Source organism: Bombus vancouverensis, chromosome 12, assembly GCF_051014615.1.
Source record: "Bombus vancouverensis nearcticus chromosome 12, iyBomVanc1_principal, whole genome shotgun sequence".
Lineage (NCBI taxonomy): Eukaryota > Metazoa > Arthropoda > Insecta > Hymenoptera > Apidae > Bombus > Bombus vancouverensis.
The window spans coordinates 4,562,156-4,581,480 of NC_134922.1; the positions used below are offsets into that span (position 1 = coordinate 4,562,156).

The 19,325-nt window shown below is 40.6% G+C and overlaps 1 protein-coding gene across 6 annotated transcripts in view; it reads right to left on the reverse strand.

Annotated features, from left to right (window-relative positions):
- LOC117160816 (uncharacterized) overlaps window positions 1-19,325 on the reverse strand; it is a 246,742-nt gene that overhangs the window by 159,002 nt on the left and 68,415 nt on the right. For all 6 annotated transcript variants that reach the window (XM_033341844.2, XM_076623190.1, XM_076623192.1 and 3 more), the window contains one exon: window positions 5,803-5,843. The gene's annotated coding sequence lies outside the window, so the exon portion shown is untranslated. The remainder of the gene's footprint in view (window positions 1-5,802; window positions 5,844-19,325) is intronic.

Sequence of the window (19,325 nt, forward strand, 5' to 3'; positions counted from 1 at the left end):
TTACAATTTTTGACAGGTGCCTGAGCGACTCTATGCATTTCTACAGTCATGTGAATATTTAATCGGCCGATAAACCATACGAATTAATTACTATTCGTCTTTCTACTCTTGCTTGCTTTTCGATGAACTACAGGACAAATTCATGATAACATCAACACGTACATTTACGATTACGTTTGCCTATTTATCTGGACAACCAGTTCTGTTTCGATCACAGGAAGCGAATATTACGCCGGGAGATTTCATAACGTAATGATCGTCACTTTTCCTAGATTTTTAGACAATTATGGCAGTATCCAAACGCACGATGGGACTGGAGGAGCGAAAATAATTAAATTCGCGCAATACTTGAAACTGTAAAAAGCATGCAAACTAGTCTCGATAAACTGTCTCGTTTGAATCGTAGCGGCACGCCTCGCTAAAGCATCGAGTTGCAAAACAACGAAAGCGTTCGTACAACTTCCAACTGCGACGGGTAAACTCTTAACGAGTAAAATATTGTCGTACAACGATAGAAAACTCTAGTGTTGTCCACATTTTTAACGAGTTATGTTATGCGTTAGGTGAGAACCGGATAATTTGAAATGGCTATGAGTTTCGACTTCGACTCTGATCGTCATACGTTTTATAATGAAACGAAACGAAAAATAAAACGACGAATAAAATCATTCACCGATAGAAAAATCATTAAATTCATCTAGCCTTAGAGGTGCGATCGATCACAAATTTCAGGTCGCTTGCACCAAAAATTAGCCGAAAGTATTAGCGATTGTCAACGAATAGGGAAAAGGCAGTTCCAGTGTCTGCGATATAAAAGCGAGGCAACAATATCGATACGAACGAACGATAAATTCGAGCAATCGAGTCGGCTCAGTATCAACAAGTCACGAACACACGTGGGCGTTTACAAAAGAAAAAATTAAACGAACGAATTATAAAAATTTACGAGTCCACAAGAACGGTCAATCAACGTTCGTTCTTTCCGCGGAAACGCGGCTACCCTCTCGCAAAATGACACACGACGTATTTGTTTTTTCAACGGCGGTGTGGCAATGTTCCCGAGTTGAATAATGGCCAGGGAAAATTCATTGAAGATGAACCGGTGCAATTAGTTTTTCCGCACGCAGAAGAATGCGGCGGTTACCAATCCGTCGTCAGAGAATTTAATTTTGTTACGCATAGAAAGGAATGCTGTCCACCCCCTTTTCCACCGCCGATGCTAGCCATCCTCGTAGATACGGCGAGCAGAGAAAACCCAAACGCGACTGCCATTTAAAAATAGAATCTGAAAATTAAATGGGCCGTCGATCGATCGAATCTTCCTTCCTACATATTTCCCTACCGATCCGGCTTCTATCTCAGGCCATATTTTTACAGAGAATTTTTCCTGCCAACGTTGTACCGCGTATCAGCGAATGTTTTCCAAGTTGAAACTTGCAGCGCAAAATATCAAAATATTCCTGTAAAAATGGTAACAACGGACTGGTATCGAAGGTGAAACGATTGTTCGAAACGCGAGCAGTACATAGTGGTTTTCCTGACGAATATCGGTTGCCCTCGTTCGATCGACGATTAAATTGATATCTTCGATTTTATTTGCGTTTCGTTTGTGATAATAGCGATTTGTATAGATAAGGTGTATATACTCCTCTGGCGGGGTTATTTCACGATCAAACAACGAAGCTTCTACAAAGAAGCAATCAAAAAACTCGTGGAAATATCGATAATCCTGTAAATATAACATGGCGATATCTAATACGGTAAAAACGCAACAACTTCTCCGCTCGATTCAATAAAAGAACGAATGAAGATCGAGTGGTTACTGTACACGACAGCCTGCAGTGATTTTCATAGAATAAAAATAACAGTGGAACGGCTAAACCTGCAATCTGTTCGCCAGAGGGCAAAGGGCCTAAAACTTTATCCTCCAATAATTTCCCCTACTTCCGAACGATCTTTGAAGTGAAAACCCACTTTCCACTCCCTTTTCTTCGACGACCGTGGTACATGGTCCTTCGGGTCTCCCTGCCTACTCAGCTGCGCTGTGGTCAGTTTCAGTCGAAAAGAAGTTGTCCCTCGAAAGAGTCCCGTAGAAAGGAACTCCATTTTCTCCCGATACGAAGGGAACGAGTGCAAGGAACCTCATGGAACGGCACAGGCCAGGACTCGAGCACCAACGGACGCTATTCAGCCGTAACAAAAGGCAATCACCATAGAAGTGGTGGAACTGGAAGCAGCAGCCGTCATAAGTTATCGGAATCGCGTCGATATTTCGTCGAGAATTTCGAAGGGAACGAGTTGCCGCAGGATGGCCGACCTTCCTGTCCGTATGCTCTCTCTCTCTCTCTCTCTCTCTCTCTATCTCTCTCATTCTCTCTCTCTCCCTCTCTCTCTCTCTCTCTCTCTCTATCTATCTATTTATCTATCTATCTATTTCTCTCTTTCTCCTTTTTTCTCGTTCCTCTTTCTCTCCCCTTCTAAACGCGACCTTAAGGATTCTCGTTCATGAAAGTGATTTCTCGGGTGTCACCGACCCATTCAACCTGGTCGAGGCGTTTTCGATAACTGATACACTTCTGAGTACTTTTTAACGAGACCTTCTCGGGCTCTGAGAGTTGTTCGAGAACAGTTTCACTTCGAACGGGCGAATTTGCGCTCACCATTTCAGCCGTGCACGTGTTTCTTCATATTCTTCATTCGTTAACGCTTTAGTCATTAGCGGCGGGTGCAAAGAATCAGCTGATTACGAGTGGGAAATAGTTCTCCAGCGTTCCTCGAAATTGAATTCCGAATCAGTAAGTAATTTCCGAGTTCTTGGGCCGTGGTTCTGTTTTTAATGAACTTTGTTAGGACGGGTAAATATCTTTTTCAGTATATCGTTGCAGGAAAGAGAAGAGAAATGCAGCGAGAACAGGAAGAATTACGGAAGTTTTCTCGGTGCTCATTGATTAAAGAGTCGAAGAGCCAGGAGAAAAGGAGTCTGAGATGAGACTGCGTTTCTGACTTCCTTTTTTTATTAAATATTTAAGCTTCGCTTTTTTCGAATCGCTTCGTACGTTCTTCGTGAATTTCGACTAGAACCTCTGAGTAATTAAACTGTCCCTTTCCTTCCCCTTTCCCTTCCTTCAAAGACATTAATAACAAGCAGCAAACAGTACGAATTTTTCAATTAAAACGAACTTTCTTCGTTATTAAATTATTGTTCTATTATGTAATTAAATCCTATCCTTTACCAATGTCTCGAATGGAGTAATTCAAGTAGAAATGGATGCTTCTGTCAAATACTTAAATTAGATAGCCAAAATTCTACGAAGAGATAAGACATGCCTCCGATATTTTGCACCGTTCATATTTCGTTATAAATTCTCTCTCGATAAACGTTACAAACTTTATCAGAGAAAAAATTAATTAATTGTACGCTCTCGAATCTGTCTGGCCTCTTCTGCCTGAACCAGCCGACTCGAGTTACTCGTTTAAATTCCAAACAAGCTAGACACGGTGTGTCGCAACAGCGTACCCTGTGCTTGCTAATAGCGCGCCTCTTTCGGCGTTCAATCTTCAAAGTCCTCCGTTCGATTTCTTAAAGCACTCGAGAACGCTCGATAAAGCGCTGGCTGTGTCGCGCTATTTCTCCACTAATCGACTATTGCGAATAATAAACGGCATCTTTGACGATCTCACTGAGAGCGTGGCTTAAATCAACATCATCAGACGCGAGTAGATCGGATGTAATTGCTCCGGCTACGATTTAATGGTCCACTCGATACTTCCACCCTATAATCGGTCCATCGTACGACCTGGCTGTCTCGATAAAAAGTCATCTTCTTCCCTCCCTCTCCTTATTTCCAGCCTCCTACACAACTAGATCGTTACAACTTCCAGCTGACTTTTCGCTTTTTAACCCACGGATGCGCGACGCGACGACCAAATCACTTTGGAAGGAGGACAGGCTCATGAAAATTGAGAATACAATTTGTAAGGCGCTCGACGATGAATATTAAGTCGATCCGATACAAGTCGATCCTTTCTTGCCTAGTTCGATGCATTAGAATAATCACGGGTTTTCTCGGGGCAGACATCAAATTACGATCGTTTCCACGGCGACGTTCTTCACGGTCATGGAGAGACGATTCCGCCGATTGAATCGGGAATTACACGTCGCCCAATATAGTTATACGAGGTTTATTAACGTTTATCGGTTACGCGGGCATCGTTGTCGCGCGATCGACGCGAATAATCGCTAATATGCGTATTCAGCCGTGTTGCAATCCATGGCCGAGAGATAAAGTCGAAATTGTTTCGCCGATTAGAGCGAAGATTAGGCTAACGGGGTTTCCACTGTGGCAGATATAGTTACGTTTGCGTTATAAAATGGCACAATTGGAATTTACGTTCGTTACATTTCAAATTAGAAAATTTTGCTATGTTTGAATAATTCAAATCTATTCTTTCAAGAAATTCGATGGCTATGGCAATACGTTTTCATCCTATATACGTATTTATGGTTTTCACGTTGAGAGGAATGTCCAAGGAAATACATAATCATAGTATGATTCAAACTTGAAATTACCTGGAAATTCGTTGCGAATTTAGGACGACTAGAACAGATAACTGAAAATTGGGTCCGACAGGAATTCCAAGGCAACATTATGGAATGGAATAGCAACTTTTTAGCGCGATAATGACTTTCCGGTAAATTAGAATCGATAAGCCACATCGGTATACCATTTCTAGATCCCGCTAACGATCTTTTTGCAGGCGTCGACGTTGAACGGAGGCAAACATACGCGACAAAAACCCGATGGAGGTCACCTAGTCAAACGTCCCTTTTTATCCTCTGGCTTGTACAAAAATCTCCCCATTCGTTTCGCGGCCGGACAATGATTCCGTGCGATTATTAATGCGAAAAGTTTTACGCGCGGCAAGGAAATGCGGCAAAAATTTCGTCAATCTCTCGCCGCGTAATTGTTTTAAACGTCCCGCTTTTGTCCGGATTTTTCAGTTAACGACCAACGGCCCGTGTTTGCTTTAAAAAATACACCGGTGAAAATTCTTACCGGCACCTGTCTGTCCTGTAAATTGGGTTATACAAATATTTCCAAAAGCTCGGTAATCCCTAGACGCGAAACTATTTTTTGCTTGCATCTTTCTTTTTCGTGATTTTTTTCCTAATTCTTTTATCCGCTCCCCTGAGAGTATTTTCAGTTACGCGATATTTTGTTCGAACATTTTTGTTCGAAGATACCTTTGCCGATTTTAACAATTTTGAAATCGAGAGTTAATCTGTATTCCTATCGATTAATTTTCAACCTGTTAATTGAGACGAGTTCACGCGATAATTTATTCAGCAATCTACTATCTTTTTACGCTTTGGTCAATTATATTAAAATTTTTACTAAAATCCAGGACCAACGTGAAATCAATATCATATCTTTATGGAACTTTTAAATAATTAAGGGATGACTCGGCCAACAGGTTGAAGAAACATGAATAAATTTACCTGAATTTCTAGTCGAATAAATTTGAAGTACATCGTTGAGCTGACAAAAGGAACAACGACTAGGGACAAAACGAAACAAGCGCGAAGCTGGCTGGCACGAATTCATAAAGATAGCATCCAGCACGGATGGACTTTATTAGCTTCTTTATGACGCACTTTGTGGCAATGAGCCGATCGTAAAAGCGTACATTAGCACGAAGCTAAAGGTCTCGTGATTTATAATCTGTCTTTGCTTGATATCCGAGCGTAAGCGGACCGTATAGTGTCAATTATATTTTGGTAGTATATCGTGGCAAACTTACGGGTTGCAGAAGTTGGATGTGGCAGCCGCACTTGCCGATTTCTGAAACAGGAGAAGGAATTAATATCATTATTTCCACGAAACGATTTATTACAGACGAATCATTCTACGTTAATTTGTCATATAGAATTTAAGCACCTTCTTCTATTCATTTAACGCTATATTATAATATAACAATTTTCTTCTATTATTATCTTTCTAAGATAATATTTTAGATTATACTTTTAGGATTACTACTTTACCGATCACTAACCGAGCTACATAAAAACACACAGAATCATACGTCCATCGAGGTTAATCATTTTGCTTCTGAAAACTTAAACCAATTGTGTATTTTGGTAAATACTAATAGTATATAACGATAGATAACAATAGATAAAAATAGAGATGACAGGAATTTTTGCTCTTGAGCGACTTCATTACTAACCAACAGCAATTTAGAAAATAGTACATATAAATATTAATAATTTTATTTAATTTTGGCATAGCTTAATCCTCCGCAGTGACAACGTACGAGAAGCATATTTGCGTAAACGTTCTCCTATAATTTTCTCGCGCACCTCGATGCCATATCGTCGTTGTATAACCACATAGAACTCAAGTGCAACGGTATCAGGCAACGCGTAAACTTTCTACTTTACACTGTCCCCTTATTTTCTTCTGGAAAGCCCATACACCGTTCTACGATCCGATACACTTCGTATATCGATACTTTTACGCGTGTCTATATACCCTAACTTTTCTACGTCCATGACTTTTCGTCAATGGTTATAAATCGCCGGTAAATTGCTGCAGCTGAAATACGACGCACTTCCTTCGATGTCGAAACACGAAGCATTCGACCTATTGGGCTTTCACGATGCGATCGGAAGCGGCAAGATGACGCGAGGCCTTGTCTATGAATTTTAGACGCGCGGGTAAAAGCTTTCCTACGATGGTCAAGTGAATTTAAGAGAATAAGTAAATTGCAACGTAGAGAAATGAACTTCCTATATTTCAAATGCTTCTGCTGTAAATTGATATTGCTTAACCACCGAAGAAGCGTGTGATAAAATCAATGTAAACGACAACATTGTTTCTTTCGAACGTTTAAAAATCCCGTTGCTTTATTCTCTGGAAAAATTCCTGCCGTACATTCCATCTGTCGAATAAATCACCGAAAGTGTGAAAGGCATATAGAATCGTTGGCGGTATGATCCGTGAAAGGATGGCCAGTTATATAACTGTAAACACGAAAGAATGGCTGACAGTCAAACGTCGAACATGAAGTTTAGTTGAAAAAGCGGAGAAGGGTGATGGTTGCGCGCGGTTAAGATAGCCTCCATTGTCCCGACGGATTTTTTTCCATGGGTCCGTCACTTGCATTTCAGTTACACGCGCGCACATGCACGCACACGCACGCACACGCACGCACACACACACACAGCTGCAAGATTTCAACAGAACTGCAGGACAGAGCAATTCAATAGAGGGAAATCAATTTCGTGCCTAGCAATTTGCTTTTCACCGCAGCGATCGCGTCGGGATAATACCGGCGATTCGGTGATTGTTTTGCGATAAGACAAACAACGCGCCAAACGACACCGAAAACCCTCACCTGCCTTCTTTTCAATATTTTATAACATCATCTCTCTGCTTTGTTCCGTTCGTTTGCGCGAACAAGCAATTTCGCATACCGTTTCAATTATTCCACCGTTTCCTTGCCATTCTACTCTCTCTCTCTCTCTCTCGTCCTCTCTCTCTTGCCTACACGTACGAAATTCGTGATTAACAATTGGAAACGCCCGTAAAACCTCGATATTTCGGTATTTCGCTTTTTATTTGATATTCGGTACTCGTTCTTATTTTATTAGTCCGAATGTCTGCAAAAGCAGGCAACGCAAATTCGATATTTAAGGACGGAAAATTTTGAGCAAAATTTGTCACAAAATTTGGTCGTTTTCTGGGAAGCTCGTCGACCTTAAGATCACGAGACTGAAAACTATACTTCATCGCGGAGCAGCCGATTTTGTCAGAGCTGGAGCGCATTCGCATGCTGGATGCCTAGCGATAAATCCTGTCTTATCCAAAACGAAAAGTTTCCACTGGTAAATCTCGTTTCGAAAACTGGCGCATTACCGTCGGAAAAAATGCGACTTTTTTCCCCGCGGAAATCTACTTCAGGCTTTTGAGTGAACGAGGGTCAAAGTGCACCGACAATGGTGCCGGTGTAAGTACAAATATCCCTGAGAACGAAGATCGTGGAATATCTGGTAGAGACCCGAGGAGAATCCAAAACGTATATATACCTCAACAATTTAAAAAATAAAACGGATATTTCTTTCTTCTTTTATCGTACAATGAAATGGAAAAAAGTAAAGGAAAGGGGAATTTTAGACGATCGTTCATCGCGAATGATTGAGTTTCAAGTGATCGATATACGCGAATGGGCCGACCGCTTAAATTGGTTCACGTTGCGTTGTATCGCGTTGCATTCTACTCTCGCTCATCTAATATATCTAATAAGAATTTTAGTTTGCTTTCAAAGATACTTTCCATCTTCGTAATACTTTCATTCTTGCAGAAGTAAAATGATAGAAATTCTTCGACTAATTAATCAACGCAGCCCAGGTTTGGAGAAATGGTACGAGCATAGACGAGGAAACGTGGTGCAATAGCACGATAGTGCATTATCGTGTAGCAAGTCGTGCTTTTGTCCGTCGAGAGATTTGGTTACAAGTACAATCGATCAGAGAGAGAGTCTATCTAATTGCTGTATGTCTCGTAACGCAGTGTTAATGACGTAGCACAATGATATTCGATTCAGGATGCGCGGCTATGAATCGCAACGGGTGATGTTGCTTGTTCACAGGAATCTATCAGCCCGGTCTGACGTTCTACGTAAACGGTATATTATAGCAGGGAGCATCGCGGGAATAACAATAGTCCCTCTTCCCTCGAAATGTTCCCGTGGAAAATTATTCTAACGCGGTTACACGCTAGACCGTGACAATATTCCGCACGATAAATTTCACAGCTTCGAGATGGAGTGCCTCTCTCTAGTTGGCTAACGATTCGCCAAACTTGCAATTAACGATATTTACTGTCGAGTACAGTTTTGTCTAGACCAGGGGGAAAAAGCAACTTTCGATGAACAGATTGGACATTTTGCAAAGTAACAGTTGTAGGAAATTGGCAGAAAAGTAAAGTCTGATATAATACGCTCTACGTTGCAAAGGACTTAAGATATTCGTCCCTGAACGCTGGTATTAAGTTGATTGAACATCTTTCGAGTAGTCAACTCGAAAGTCACGAACGTTTTCTTTGCGTTAGCCAGTTCCCAGGGCGAATCTGTTTTCTCCGAATAAGACAATTTTTCCCCAGAGATCGAGCACACGGAACGTACAGATAATGGTGGCTGAGTCGAGGACGCTTCAATTACATCGAATGGTATTTAAATTCCGTCGGATCAACAGACTTGGAGGCTGGCAGAACGCCATAGAAAGTTAATTCGTCCCGGCGCCGAATTAATTCCTGCGTATAAATATATGGCGCGACTCTAGGAATCCGTGGCCAGGCAGATTTTCCATTTTCAACGCGTCCTGTCCCGTTTCCTTCTCTTTCCTTTCTCTCGCTTCATTATGTAATCATTCTATTATTCCCTCGTCGATGCCAAGCCCAAATTACTAAATTTTCAGAAAATCTTGCAAGTCTTAAACAAGAGCAAAAGTTTCGTAATCAAAGACTATCTCGAGGAACTCTCTCCAAATTACCGGAACAACTTCTCGCAAACTTTACGTATAAGATTTACATCGTTTATCGTTACGTATTTCGATAATAAATCGCATTAAGCAAGTTCGTTTCATTAGGTCGAATGGAAATCGCGTACAATCTCATTTTCATTTTTCTTTCGGGAAGATCTGTTGACGTAGAAAGAAAAAAATGAAGGGAGCAAAGGTCGAAGGAAGACGAGGAAACCGAACACGATATATCGTGCAAGATGAGCCGATGAGAGAGAATTTACACTTAACCAATGCTCGTCTACTCTATCAAGTCTTTAATCACCCATCATGTAACGTTGTGCCATCTAAACCGTAACTCCAGACGTGCTAACAATTACGGAGTCTACTAACTGCTAACGAATCTGTCTGCCCATACGTGTGCGTTCCGTGAACACAGGACCTTCCAGACCATCAGGATTTTACCTTGGATCTTGTTAAACAAATACCTTGCGCAGAACAATCGCAACAAAATGCTACTCGGATTACGTGTATCCAATTTCCTTTGTTCCGTCTTAGTTCCCTTGTGCAATACCTTCGCATAAATCAAAGTATGATGATCATTATCTTGTTCGTCGTTCGGCTCGGTTAGTCAAGTAATTATAAACAATATCCATTGTTGTTACGCACATTTATTCAGAAAGTTCATTAAACCTACATAAAATACGATCTAGCAATGGAAAGAATATTAAACAAATCCTTGGAATTCCCTTTCATAATCACGATGACGAAGCAAGCATAATTGTTAATGTAAAATCAGTGAAGAAATCGCAAATTAAATGTTAAGGCAAAGTTGGTCCTTCGTGGGTTGAAACTACTCGAACTTCAACTAAATAACATTTTAGAGATATTAGTGATTTTTCGATAAAACTAAGACCAACAATAAAGGTGAAGTTATTCTTTCGTTATGCTTTTAGATCCATGTCGATACGACTTTCGATTCTCGAGATATCGTCGATCAAAGTGCATCATAATTTTTAAGACTTTACTCTTCTATCCTCGTGGCATATACTCGGGCGCGTCTCTGATCTATCCCACGCTTGTCACATGTGCAGTGGTCAGTGACAAATGTTGAGTCAGCGTTTTTTTTCCTACTACCACTACTAGGCGATGTATGCATTTCCAGGTGACAATGTAAGTCACGACACTCCGTGACTTCGTTCACTACTTCGCGCGTGCATTGGAACGTCGTGCTTGCAAGTTTTATATCCTGGAAACTAATTGAGATATCAACTCGAATGAAATTGCGTTATCAGAGATATACTTTATACTATTCCGAGCAGATTATTGCTACAAGTTTTAAATTGCTTTGAATCGTATGATTTTTGCTCCTTTTAATTTTAATTGTTAACTTTGATACGTTTAAAAATCACTCGTATTTTATCATATTATTATTCTCGCATTGAAACAATGTCCGAATCAAGAAGTTTCGCAATTAGTGACTTTCTCGAGAATCTCTTTTGAAATATCTGTATCTTTGCCAAATAAACGAACGTATAACAAACGTATTAAGAAGCTTGACCTGTTTTCGATCGTTCTCGTCACAAATGTTTTCGCGTAAGTACACTTGTTCGATACGAAACCTATTTAACGAGAAAACTTCGATAGATACTTTCGGTACGCAAGGTAACAAATAACAACGATCTCGATAGCCAACGAAGCAACGTTGATGAAACACCAAGATAATTCTCGGAAAGAGTGCTTTAACTCAGACGAGCGGACGAGTAAGAAGGAGAACCGCAAAAGAAACCCTCGAACGCAGACGTTCCCCTCGATCACCTGCCACGGGCACTCGACATCAAAGAAATCAACCTTCGTATAAGCGTGCCAGCCGGGGCGCTGTGCAAAAGCCAGGTAGCTCGGCAACAACAGCCAGAAGCAGGCAGAGCAAGAGAGAGAATCAGGCCGTGGAAATCGGGGAAAAAGAAGAATGCATCTGTGTGCGAGGTGCTCGCACAACGGCTAATTACGGATCACCCGCGGCGCGAGGCCGTGTATAAATTCTAACGTGAGCGTGGCAAGGACGAGGATGACGCCTCTCACGGTGGTAAAACCGCGTATTAAAATTCCGGACGCCTGCTGAAATACTGATCTGCGTCGAGGGTGCTACCACAAAGGTACATGTTAGATAGGTGGGCGGCGAGGTGCAGAATGGGAGGGTGTTGGCTCGGTAGGAAGCGAAAAAGAGAGAAGGAGAAGGGCACAAGGCGAGGTAAGAGGGGTTTTGCAGAAAGAGGGTGCTGAAGGTGGTGAGATGCACCGCTGGTACTGCCAGCCCGTACCCCGAGGGATTAATCACGGGGCATTATGGCGGTGTTGGCTCAAAAGCGACCAAGGAACGAGCAGGGCTGAATCATAACTCAACCTCCTCGATCTCCGGCTATATCTGCTAGGACTCGCATTAATAAGGGCATAAACGCTGTATAATTTCAAAGTAGGTACTGTCGGCAGTCAAAGAGCTACCCTTCTCTTCGTTCATTTCTACCCTCTTCTTCCCATTGCCCTCCACCTTCCATCTAAACAGAAATCTGTACCGCACCAGCTTCTCAACAAACGAGAATTCTCAACATGCACCGCTTCTTCACCGAACAACATCGAAACTATGACGCTCAAGGTTATGGAGTGTATTGCGGATTCGCCTTAAGCTCTCTCTTCCTATAGTTTTCCGAGAGGAACCTCTGCTATTGCCTCGACGCACGAATTACGAAATATATCGAAAACGTGAACGTTAAACCGCGTTATATCACTTTCCACTCTGCCAACGAATCCAATGAATCTTTCCGTATATTCTTTGACTTTTTGACAGCAACTTCTTATCATGCTTAACGATAGGGCGATTGGTTTATCGCGATGACTAATTTTAAGTATTCAGTGTGCTTCTTAACTCTGTAACCGAACGAAAGAATATTGATTTCCAGCGAAAAAGATTGTCTCAGCTTCTTAATTTTAGTAATCTTCTTCCGATTGTCTAAATAAAAATTTAATATCGATATAAAGGATAAAAGATAGCGAGCAGCGATGAGTCAGGCTGTTACTGAGTCGGATTTCGTATTATGCTCGGTATTATTGTTGACTTAGTATTGTAATCCACGTTAACTTAACCATATTAAATTAGTTTCGAATTAATTTGAAGTGAAATTTATGCATCCCCTATTTTCTAGCGTGGCGAAAGCCTTGCCGCTTGCCCGTCTACACGCCTGTTGCTGCTTCCACCGAGCAACGTTTGCTCCCAAATAATTGATACACGCGCACGGTCTAATATAAAATTATAATTGAATTTTCAGCTTTGTCTGAATTAATTAACAGCAAAAACTTCGGTTTTATGACCAAGTTAAACATTCATCGACTGATAACCGTGGACACTGCCAGGCAACCGCCACCCATCGCTCGCTAATTAAGCGCAAAGTTGAAACTCTAACCTATAGTACACCGTAATCAGATTATGAATTTGGTCCTGAATGCAACGTTACATGGCTGCTGCGAGAAAATTGATAAGACAATGCTTTGTCCACCGTACCGGTTTCGGTATCGTTTTAGCTGTAAATAGGCGAAAAATTGATTCAATAAATAATCTTGTTGTTATCCGCGTACAAAGCCGTAATTAGCTAAATACGGTTCATCAGGTCGATCTTTCACGAAACTCAATCGTCGTTGTCGTCGTTTCTCGTGGCAAACGGCCGATTCATCAGGACACAGCGTCGTGTCGCTACGAAAGCCCAGAGGAAACGTACAAAGTTTTGACAAATAGAGTCAATTTTGCCTGATAACGCAGAAACGTAATGAATTGTCGTGACGAGACATCGCGGGGGAAGTCGAATGCACCTTAAATTTGACGAGATCAAGGATAGGCCATGGATCCGGAACCTGGTGTATGCAACAAACAAAGTTGAACAATAATTCAATCTTGCCAATCTCCGTTTGAATCCCTTCGTTTCTCGTCGTTCTCTCTTATTATCTCGTCTAGCGACTCCTCTCAACCTGGAAACTGCACTTACGATACCTGTGAGTGTTCGAGTCAGCGTAACGCCGCTATGTACACCTATAACGGAAACTACTGGAATTCTGGCGCAAATACACAATAGGAAAGCTCATATTGCATACAGACTCGTGCACAAGGCACAAGGTACCGGGGGAGAGAAAGAGAGAGAGGGAGAGAGAGAGAGTTTGGTAATTTAAGTGAAATCCAGAATCTCATTTCATCGACCTCTCTAATATCGCAAAAAGCCATTGACACTACTGCAAGCGCCATGCGCTCTCCACGATTCTCGATAAAATTTCATTTCGCCGATCTTGCGATTGACATTCTTCAACGAATGGCGCTATTTTTTAATAACGCGATACTGGCTGACAGTCGCGACTGTACTTTTAGTTATATCGAAAGGTGGCTTTTCAAGAGAGGCAGATAAAGTTCTCAAAGGGACAGAAAAATATTTTCTGTAAAGATAGGTGAATCGATTGCGTAAACTGATTTAGCAGTGGTTCACGGTGGTGATTCGATTCGTTATCAATCCTTTGATACGAGAAGTAAAGAAAACCATTGATACTTTAGTTGGAATTTGCAAAATTGAAATGTCCGCTTGTTTGTGAGAATTATGAATTTTTAATTTTTATCTAAATTCTTAGAAATTGCATGCAGGCACGTTCGATATCGGAAAGCGAATAACGGATACCATTTTTCCACCGAAAAAATTTTCGATATAATCAATCAGCCGACTGTGGAATCGTTGAACTCTTATCGACGGTTACCCAGAAGTAGTTACAACTCGCGAACGCGTGTATTAATTTCTGCGAACCAGCATGAAAATTTCAATGATAGTACCTGCATTCTGCCAAAATGGCCATTAGCGATCCATCGGGCGTATCAGCATATGTAATCGCTAATTAAAATGAGCCACAAAGAGAATTTCATACATAGCCAACCACGTGATACCGTATCGGATAGCCTTTACATTTCCAAAACCACTCTAATCTAGCCCTCAAACTGATTTAACGAATCCAAAGAAATGTTTCCAGCAAACATAAAAAAAGAGAGAAGAACGAATTTAAAGAATCAAAATGAAACAGAATTTCAACGAAAATTCCTTATGACTATGGTGTTCCGTATCAGAGCGCTCATTAACGCACTTACTGTTCCGCGTAGCTATAACAAGGGTGGTCGATCGAAGCTGCAAGGCGGAAGGGAAATCAGGTTTCGGGTATCACAGATCGGCCGATCGTCGTGTAAAGACTTGTAAACCAGCCGTGGCACAAGTTTAGTATCCGTGTGTGCAAATAGCTACAGATAAAAGCCAACACGAGCATACATCTCTCGGTAAGGGAGACTACGAAGAAGACCGAGAGAGATAGAGAAAGAGAGAGAGAGAGAGAGAGGAGAAGGAAGGCGAATGGAAGAAAAGGTATCTAAAGGGTAAAGGGACGCTTGCTCGTACAAGCCTTAGGCTTAATCGAGGCTCAGATGCAGGGGGTTTCTTCTTATCGGGCGAGAAATATATTGGGTTCCGGTTCGCGTTACGTACGATCTGAAACCTCATATAGTAGGCGTGTTCGCGTAATTAAGCCGCAAGAGATTTGCATACGATCCGACAGATACACCGCCGTACAAACCGGCGCTGCGAAGAAGAAACCTTCCGCAGATGAGTCAGTTTTACTGCTTCAACCAGACGGCTGTTAAACACTTTTTTGCCAACCGTCCTTTCCGTAAAAATTCTTCGGTTTTAATGCAGTTTCGTCTGCCCTCGCTCATAATTAACGTGGAAACGTCGCCTGGGACAATATGAAGCGTTTAATTGCACAATTATAATTCTAAGGAGCTTCGAGGACAGATGCACCGGTGCCGTGCTCTCTAAAGTAAAAAATAATCCCTATTGTCCAGAATAATTAGTATTTCCCATTTCCCTACTACGTTTCCGCGCCACTGTGCGTGACTGCGAGTGTCTTCGATGTTACTCTGAAAGTTTATTATCTCTGCTATATATTGTTTATTCTTACCTAGTTTTTAACGAGACAATCCCAACGTTGTATACAGAAATTTTTATTTTAAGCGATGACTATCCGTTCCAACTATTTCACCGTGATATTCGTCGACGTGTGCTACAATCGCTAACAAGGAATATTCGATGATCAATAAAGGAAGTCCCTAAAGAGATTGAAAGTATTGTGATATTGTGAAAACGTGATCCCGAATACACGAGTAAACGACGTGGATCATTTTGGACGCCACGTTTCCATACATACGGTGGTTCCATTAAATCAAATATAAGCTGAAATCAACCACGTTACCACGTTAATTGGGCTGCAATTTGGGATGGGTCCCCGAGCGCGAATGATTAGGATGATTCACGAAACAGGCTCTATCCCCTGACTCTGTGACAGGGCCTGAATCGATTTAGGTCTAAATAAAATTTAGCAGAAAAGCTACGACATCTGCCGCGTCCATTAGATCATGATATCAGGTAATCATTAGCGGACCAACGTGTAGAATATACTACCTCGTTAGTGCGATCCAGTGTACATACATACGTATGTGCACACAGCCAGTGCATATATATGGCCAGAGCCATTTACAAACGCAGTCGTCGCACTGCACCATTCCTCCGAGCGATAAACTTTCTTAATTTATACTTGTCGATACCGTTGACCGGTTAAATCGTTTGGGGAATAGGTTCACAAAAATAAAAACGAAAAAGGAGAAAGGGGTTAGACGATTTCCAATTATTCTTATAACCTTTTATGAAAGATATTTATTTCGACTACTCGGTTGTCCTCTTTGTGTTTCAACTTTTGTCAGATCGAAACGAAACGAAATCACCGGGGAACGGTTCCAACGTTCCTGAGAATTTCATAAATCTGAACTATAACAGTCGACAAAAATACGTACTCTCGTGGAACATATTGTTTTATGGAATTGGTCTCTTATAGTAGAGAAAATATTCTTTGATTCTACTTTTTATTAAAGAAAGATATTTTTTCGGTACTCGGTGAATTTACCCGAGCTCTGGCTCCTTTTTGAAAATACATTTTTCATACTGACACGATAGTTTCATTTTCTCTGCGCGTTGTATAACTGTAGGAATATCGCGTGCGTTCCATTATTTCATCGAATATAATGTGAACTATCACGACAGAGAAGCGTAATCCCATTGATTATGTCATTTTTGCAAATGTAATACATATATATTACATTATATACGTATAACAGTGATATTAAATGTATTAAATATTCTATGTAATACGCAAATAGAATTACCAGAGCCGGAACTCTTGAGCGGAAAGCTTCATTTTTGAAAATTGAAGTAAATTTCCTAATTAAAAGTTTCGTTTCTATTATTTCGAGTTCTTAAATTTAAAAAGAGAATGTGCGCATGTGCGAACGGGGATTAGATCGACTATTGTAGCGTTTGAGTTAATTAATTTTTGCTTAGTTTAAAAAAATTGTCTAGAAAAACTTTCTCCTCTATTTTACTATAAACTAGAGGAACAGAGTTGTTCGATTAAACAAAACAAAAAAGAAAAAATATCGAATCGCGTTCCCCCGAGGTAACTAAAATTAAATTCGACAAAAATATTTTTCGTACCTATAACCTCTTTCCGGCATCGAACCGTTCTCTTTTTTCTTTTTTTTTTTTTTCGCCATGCGAGCGAGCGAGTCACTTCGTTTTATAGCGCGATATCTTTCGAAGAAAAATGTTGGAGCAACACAGGAAGACACAGTTCTAAGCAAGAATTTTTCTCGATGTTCTAATTTTACGCGAGAAAAAACAAATAACCATGTTCGCCGATGCGTAGTTTGTTATTCTGTTTCCCGCAATGTTGCGTCACGAAAATGCAAATATTGTTATACCATGAAGTTTAAACACTACTACCCCAAATAGACAGAGCACTCATTGGAGGGTTAGCTGGTTGAACGTTGGAAGAAGATAAATGCACGCCTCGCATGTACATATGTAGTTTGAGCTAGTACGTTACAACAGCAGAGAGAGAGAGAGAAAGATTGCCATCTGAGAAAAAACTCAATTTGATAAAACGCTGATAAGACCTTTGCGCCTTCTAATTAAGATAGACTGATTAATTGGACGAGCGTTTATCTTGTCGATGCAAAAACGATGAAAGAAACAACGGATTCCGCTGTTTCGATCATTAGTGAACTTTTCCGCGAATACTTTTCGATACTTTTTCATATATCACATATGGCATAAAAGATACATGGAGAGTTATAAAATGAAATTTTACAAAATTCCTATGTGACGAGTTCCATTGTTTTATATGTAGGTGCCGAAAATTCACGTAGCTCGTTGAACGATACGATAGAATAGTAGCAATTCCAAAAAATATTCTCCAAGAAAAGTATTTAGTATCAATCATAAAATATTTGCCATCACTCCGCTGCACGTCAGGATTTTTAATCTCGCATATCTATCGTACGCGAGGAATAAAGTATTTTTGCAAACAATAAACGCATCCCGTAAGTGCGCCCGTGTGCACACGTTGCGCTGATATTCAGTTTACCGTGTGAACGAATATTTTTCATTTTATACATCAAAGTGCACTTTTGCGCTCGCCAGAGAACTATACGCATTTCCAAATGCAATTAATGGGAAGAACATTCAGCCCGAAAATAGTTGCAAATTTGCTAAACATTCGCCCCTCTTCAAAAATAAAATGGACAAAAAGCTTTTCAATGCGGTAATGCTGAATCATGTGTAAAAATAGGAAAATTTTGTTCTTTTCTAAACGTATTTTTTTTGTTTTTTTCTGTTTTTTTTTTTTTTTTGTATACTATCAACCGTGTGGAAACTGGGTTGCATTTTCTTCGTATATTTCAAAAGTAAATGTACAAAGTCGTATGTCTGTATTTCCAAAATTAACGATGTTATATTATTATTAACGATGTTATTCGATCAAAGTGAGAATTAACGGCCGATTGATACATAGTTTTTTTGGTAAAAAAAAAAGAAAGAAAAGTTTTAAAAGGCCCAGGAAACACGTTTCGCAGTGCAATAGCCATCTTCGCCACCGTGAAAACGTAACATCGAAATTGAGCAGGATATTTCGCTTCTCCGTGGAACAGTTTGGCGAGCCTCAAAGATAATCGAACAAGTTAAACTCTTGCGAATTCAACTTGAAGGCTGTAACCAAAGTTGGTGCTATCGCCTAGCGACTCTAATCGAATTGGCACCCGGGCAAAAGTTCAACGGGAACTACGCAACTTTCGACCCACGCCACACATTTGGAAACAGAAATTCATATCGGACCTTTTTCGCGGGGCTCCATCTGATTTTTACCAAGTCACGAACTAACCTTTGAACTCCGACGTCGCTCCGATTTTCAACCTTTTTATAGCAGCCGTGATTTTATCCACCACGTTTCTATTTCTATTTAAACCTGTCTTTTCATCGTTTCACGTTAACGTTAGAAAAACTAGCTGAATCGTTTTCATCCGCGAGCGAATTCATAAAAGTCGTTATTTTCTAACATCAATATCAAGCGTAATTTTATGTATTTGCAAATTTGTTTCTTCAAAGGCAGAAATCTTCTCGTCCTTGCTTAAAATAGTAGATATTATTAGATCGATAAGCCTTTATTGTTTCCATGGTTAAACATTATCCTAAATACATATGTGTATAGCTGGTGAAATCGTGGAGCGAAATACGGGCCCGCCTAACTTCACACCCCAACTATCTGCTTAATAATCTAAAATCTAAGAGCTTGACCCCTCTGATAATTTCCTTGCCACGCTGGGCGAGGTCAGATCGTAATCTAATAAACG